We start from the raw sequence: 4,951 nt of genomic DNA, 5'->3' as shown, positions 1-4,951 counted from the left end.
GTGCTGCGCGAGGCGGTGGAGGCCGTGGTGAGGAGCTTCGCCAAGCACACGCAGGGCTACGGCCGAGGTGAGTCCGAGCCTGCTCGGCGGACGCCCTCTTCCCGGGAGCTGGCTCCCGCGGCCTTGGGCCCTTTTCCTGGCGAGAAGCCCTCCCAGGCATTTCCTTTTGGGGAGTTTCCCTCTGGGCTCCACACACCAGCACAGGCACTCGCTCAGGCACTCTATGGAATTATGATACCTTGTCCGGTCCCCTATTTCCAGATAGTCCTCTTTTCCCCTCGACCTCTTCTGTCCGAAATGGAATTCTTTCTGTAGCTGACTTGATGTTTTAACGTCTCTCTAGCTTTGAGACTCGGGCTTCATGGTGTGGGATCCCATCCTTTATCTCAGCTCGGAGCGACTTCTCATCTATATATCCTTTCAGTCTTTCTGATGTCAGTGATTCCTGGACCGCCCTGCTAAGTGACTCCATCTCCTTAGCTTTGACTTTTTAATTCTTTACTTACTTACTTCACTCTGAAATCTCCAATGCAACTTCTGATTTGCTGGGGAGTTAGTGCCTTCACGAGTCACAGTAATTGTGCCATTAAATCTGGACCCATACCGTTGAGCCCATGCCAGCTTCCTGTGACTTAGTAGCTCACTTTTGTCTTTTTAGTATGGAGTCTCAGAACTCTGGCCCCTGACTGTCTGGCTCTGCTTTCCTGGCCCTTGCCCAGGAACTGAGGATAAATCCCAGGCCTTGGCTCTCTGAATGCTAAATTCTGTGGAAATGAGCCAGGTAGAAACCCTATTTCGGTTAGAAATCTTCAGCTTAAAGATGCCTAATTTCTAGGAAGGGGAATGTGAGGATTTTCTTTGTTGTTTTTGTTTAACTAGTGTAGAGTTTCTTGTCTGAGTTCTAGTTCCAAATTTATAGTTTAAGTAACAAGGAATATATGACTGGTGTGGGATTCAGAATTTAAGTCTGAAATTTTCAAGACATCACTTCTTCTGCTTGGCCAAGTCCTGTTTGATCCAGAAGTAACTATGTCTTTAACTTTCTAGTTTGATACAGAGAAAATTTGCAGAGCTTTCTCTATAGACAATAATGAGGTTTTTGTTTTTGTTTTTTTGAGAGAGTACAGTGAAAAGAACACGTATGTGTACAGGCTTCAGAGACTTCTGTCACTTGCTAGCTCTGTCTTTGGGGAAAGAAACAATCACACTGAGCTTCACCTTTCTCAGGGGTTATGATGTGGATTGAGAAATTGCAACTGAAAATATAATAGGTACTTATAATTATTATTATCATCTCAAATTCATTGATTCATATTTCCTTAAGACCGTGTCTCTCCCACTTTTAAATCCTGATGTTGTAAACCCAGAGAGTCCAATGAAAACAGATTTTTAGATCCAGTTTGCTGTATGTGCCTAATCATTAATTTACTATTAGTTTCTCGTCATTTTTCATACAATTTGTACTCCTACCATGGAGCAGGTACTTTGCAAGATGCTGGATATACAAATGGATGTGATTCTGAAATTCATCAAGAGTCCAACAGTCATTTTTCTGGTTTAATTCATAGGCTTAACAAGGCTATGTGATGGAATGCCATCAGCCATTGTCCTGTTGCTTCAGGTCTCTTGAAGTCAAGACAAGGGAAAGTCTTTGCCTCTGGGCATAGGAATAGCCAGGAGTGATCAACCTAAATCTGAATTCTTCCTCTGGGAAACTTATTGGTGTTCATTAAAATTATAGAGGAGTGTACCCTTTTTCCTTGTCTATGTTACCTGGAAAGCCTCTGGTTTGGCTTCCAAACTGGGTGTCTTATAAAACCTTAATTTCCTCAGAAAGGATGAGGGAACAAAGAGATTGTGCTGACAAAGAGCAATCACTCAGGCTTCAGACTCTGTGGTGATCCTCTCCTCCAGTCTCCCCACCTCCCATCACAATCCTCATTATTCTCGAGTTACCCATTTCCAGTCTGGGTGTCCAGCCAGTTCTTTACGAGAGTTTGGCAGATAGTTCAGCTTTAGGCAAGCAAAATCTCTGCCGATTTGGCTCAGAAGTCCTTCACCACATGGAACCACTTATTCTGCTCCGATTAATAGGCGAAGCTGCCATTGGCATGTACCCACATACCCGTGTGACTGATGGCATGGTAATTGGGGGATGGCTCTATTCCCCTGAAAACAATTTACTTTGGCCTCTGTCCAAATCATTTTCTGACCCAACAATGCCTTGCACATCATCTTCAATCCACATCCTTCATCTTCTTCCTGTCTACTCCAAATTCATCCTTTTCAATTCAGTCTTTAGATTCATTTTCCACTCATATTGGATCCCAGCATTTAAGCAAAAAATCTCTTCTCTTATTTTACCTATTTGTCCTTTATCTCCCCGTGCCCCTCACCTGCCTGAGAGACACACATAGTTCTGTTTGCTGTTGGATCTTTTATGTATATATATTTTTTCCTTTCCTTTCTTTTCTTTTCTTTCTTTTTATGTGGTGCTGAAGATCGAAACTATTGCCTCCCACGTGCTAGGCAAGCGCTCTACAACTGAGCCACAACCCCAGCCCTTCTGTTGGATCTTAATCAGTTTAAAGTGTATATATATATATATATATATATATATATATATATATATAGAGAGANAAGTTAAGCTGTGCAAAACATGCAACAGCATATCTGTGTGTGATGTCCACTGGGGCCTGCTGATGTGGCCCTCCCCCCAGGCCTTAGCACTGCCCCTACTGGAAAATCATGGATAGGTAGAAGAAGAGAAAGTCTGCCACCCTGGCAAGTTCACAAAGAAAGGGCGATTGATAGAGTTGGAAGTAACGTGGAATATGATTTGTCATCATTCGTGGGGGAGATAAATTTGTAAAATATACAAAAGTTAGAAGTATCAGGTAAACACTGTGATGTAGCAATTGCACGGCCAGTTCTCTGCACCACGGAAATGAGGTAGTGGTACAAGAATGATGGGCAGCATTATTTTTCAGCATAAAATCTCGAACCAACCCAATTTCAAAACCATTTGGAAAAGGTCAATGAAAACTGCAAAAACTAAGAAAGAAAGGTTTTTTTTTTTTTTTCCTTTTTTAAAGGAAGTGGACAATCATATTGGGGATGGCACTGTTGACCCCCTCCTGGGGCTAGGGTACTAGTGTACCTGTCCACTCTGCTGCTGATGAAAAACAAGAAGAGAACCATCCCAGAGTTGACCTCAGTGTTGGCAGCCTGTCCAGGAAGGCAGAACAAGGGTGAGATGGCCCTACACTGCAGGGTGGTGCGGTCCCTAGCGCCCTGCGGTTGCTAAAGAGCTGAACGGAGGCTAAAACGACCAGGCAAGAGCTGTTTGCCAAAGAAGGAGGCTAAGCGTCCCTGGGTGGGCTCGAACCACCAACCTTTCGGTTAACAGCCGAACGCGCTAACCGATTGCGCCACAGAGACGCGGAAGGTCCTCTGCTGGGAGTCCAGTAGGGCCCAGTGCACACTAAGCCGTTTTCCCCAGGCAACGCGCCGCGGCTCCTGCAGAATCCGGGGCAAATTCCCAGAGCTCAGAAAAGCCGGCCGATCAGCGCGGCCAGTTGGAAGCCTGACCATCGGCGGATTCCGAGGCCAGAGGGCAGCAGAATGGCCTCCACCCCGAGCTGCCAGGCGCTGATTTCGAAAGCTGACGCCCGGGAGACGCCCGCTGGGCTCCGGGGTCGAGGCTTCTTCCTCGTCCTGCCCTGAGTGGGCCTGTCCCCCCCTAGCGCGCCGCCCTGGGACGGGCCGCAGGGTCAGTGCTTTAAAGGACCCTGAGAACGGAAACGCGAGCGTTTTATCCCAGGCCAAGGTCTTTGCACGAAGCCTCGACTCGGCCAAGTTTCTAGGCCTCCGCGGAGGCGAAAGCCGGGAAGGCCCGGTGCACCCGAGCGCCCTCGAGGTCCCGGGGCTCACGGAGGCTGGGGTGGGCGCGGGGTGGGCGCGGGCGAGAGCAGCGACCCGGCGGCCGAAGGCCTCGGCCAGGAGCACGAAGGGGCGGAGGGGCCCGACGGGCGGGAGACTTCAGCGAGAGGGCAGCCTGCGTCAGGGCCGGGTCCCCAGGGACCAGAACTGAGTTTCACTGTGGCCGAAGGATCGCAAAGGAGGGGGAAACGGACGGTGGCGAGCAAGACAGGCGACGACCTGCTGCTGTGAACAGGGAGCCGCGGAGTAGCACCCCTGAGCGACGTCCACCATAGGGACGTCCACCACCCGGACCGAGAAGGCGCCGCCCGTCCTCGCCCGCGCGGCGCCGTGACCGTCCAGTGGTCAGTACTCTGCGCTGTGGCCGCAGCAACCTCGCTTCGAATCCGAGTCACGGCCGGCCCTGCACTCACGTGGCCCCCCTTGTCTTTCAATCCTCACCGCCGCATCCAGTGCCAAACTTGCAGGTGGCTCCGGAGCTCTCTGGTCTGGAGGAAGAAAGGAAGCCCGGTCCTTGGCCAGGGCTCGGTCACCAGAGAACCCGAGGATTGAGGTGCTGCCTCTGATGCAGTGGTTGTGGTCGACCTCCTTTTTCTGGTTCACATATTGCAGTCATCCGTGGGGTCGTTTTAGACCAAATAAGAAACGAGATGAGATTTGCACTCCAACGAGGCTTTGGAAACAAGGTCGAATAACCATAGTAAGTGAATGACGTTCCCCAACCAAGTGTGTGTGTGTGTGTGTGTGTGTGTGTGTGTGTGTGTGTCGGGGGTGGGGGGACAATAAAAACCGAAGTGCAGCTCACAGATTAAATTGCACCCATCCTCAGTGCATGGCCCCGTGGATCGCGTCCAACAGGAACCCTCTTCTAGAGCAAGTGACAGAAAATTGCCATCAGCTCAGGAAATCCGTGGAGTCTGTTTTCCGCCCATCCCCACAACCTCACTGAAGGGAATCACCACTGTGTTTTCTATCTCCAGGGTTAGTTTTGCTTTATTCTTGAAATTCT

At 49.3% G+C, this 4,951-nt stretch overlaps 1 protein-coding gene and 1 non-coding gene across 2 annotated transcripts in view; one reads left to right on the top strand and one right to left on the bottom strand.

The window, feature by feature from the left end:
• Positions 1–6: 6 nt before the first annotated feature.
• The window catches only part of Lix1l (limb and CNS expressed 1 like), a 152,047-nt gene continuing 147,102 nt past the window's right edge, over positions 7–4,951 (top strand). The window contains exon 1 of the mRNA XM_048813914.1: positions 7–67. The gene's annotated coding sequence lies outside the window, so the exon portion shown is untranslated. The remainder of the gene's footprint in view (positions 68–4,951) is intronic.
• Positions 3,368–3,441, bottom strand: Trnan-guu. Its single transcript has one exon. It is a non-coding gene; the product is annotated as a tRNA-Asn (tRNA).

The sequence above is a fragment of the Marmota marmota genome, unplaced genomic scaffold, assembly GCF_001458135.2.
Source record: "Marmota marmota marmota unplaced genomic scaffold, marMar, whole genome shotgun sequence".
Lineage (NCBI taxonomy): Eukaryota > Metazoa > Chordata > Mammalia > Rodentia > Sciuridae > Marmota > Marmota marmota.
The sequence above is the reverse complement of the archived record's forward strand: the minus strand, read 5'-3'. Positions and strand labels throughout refer to the sequence as shown.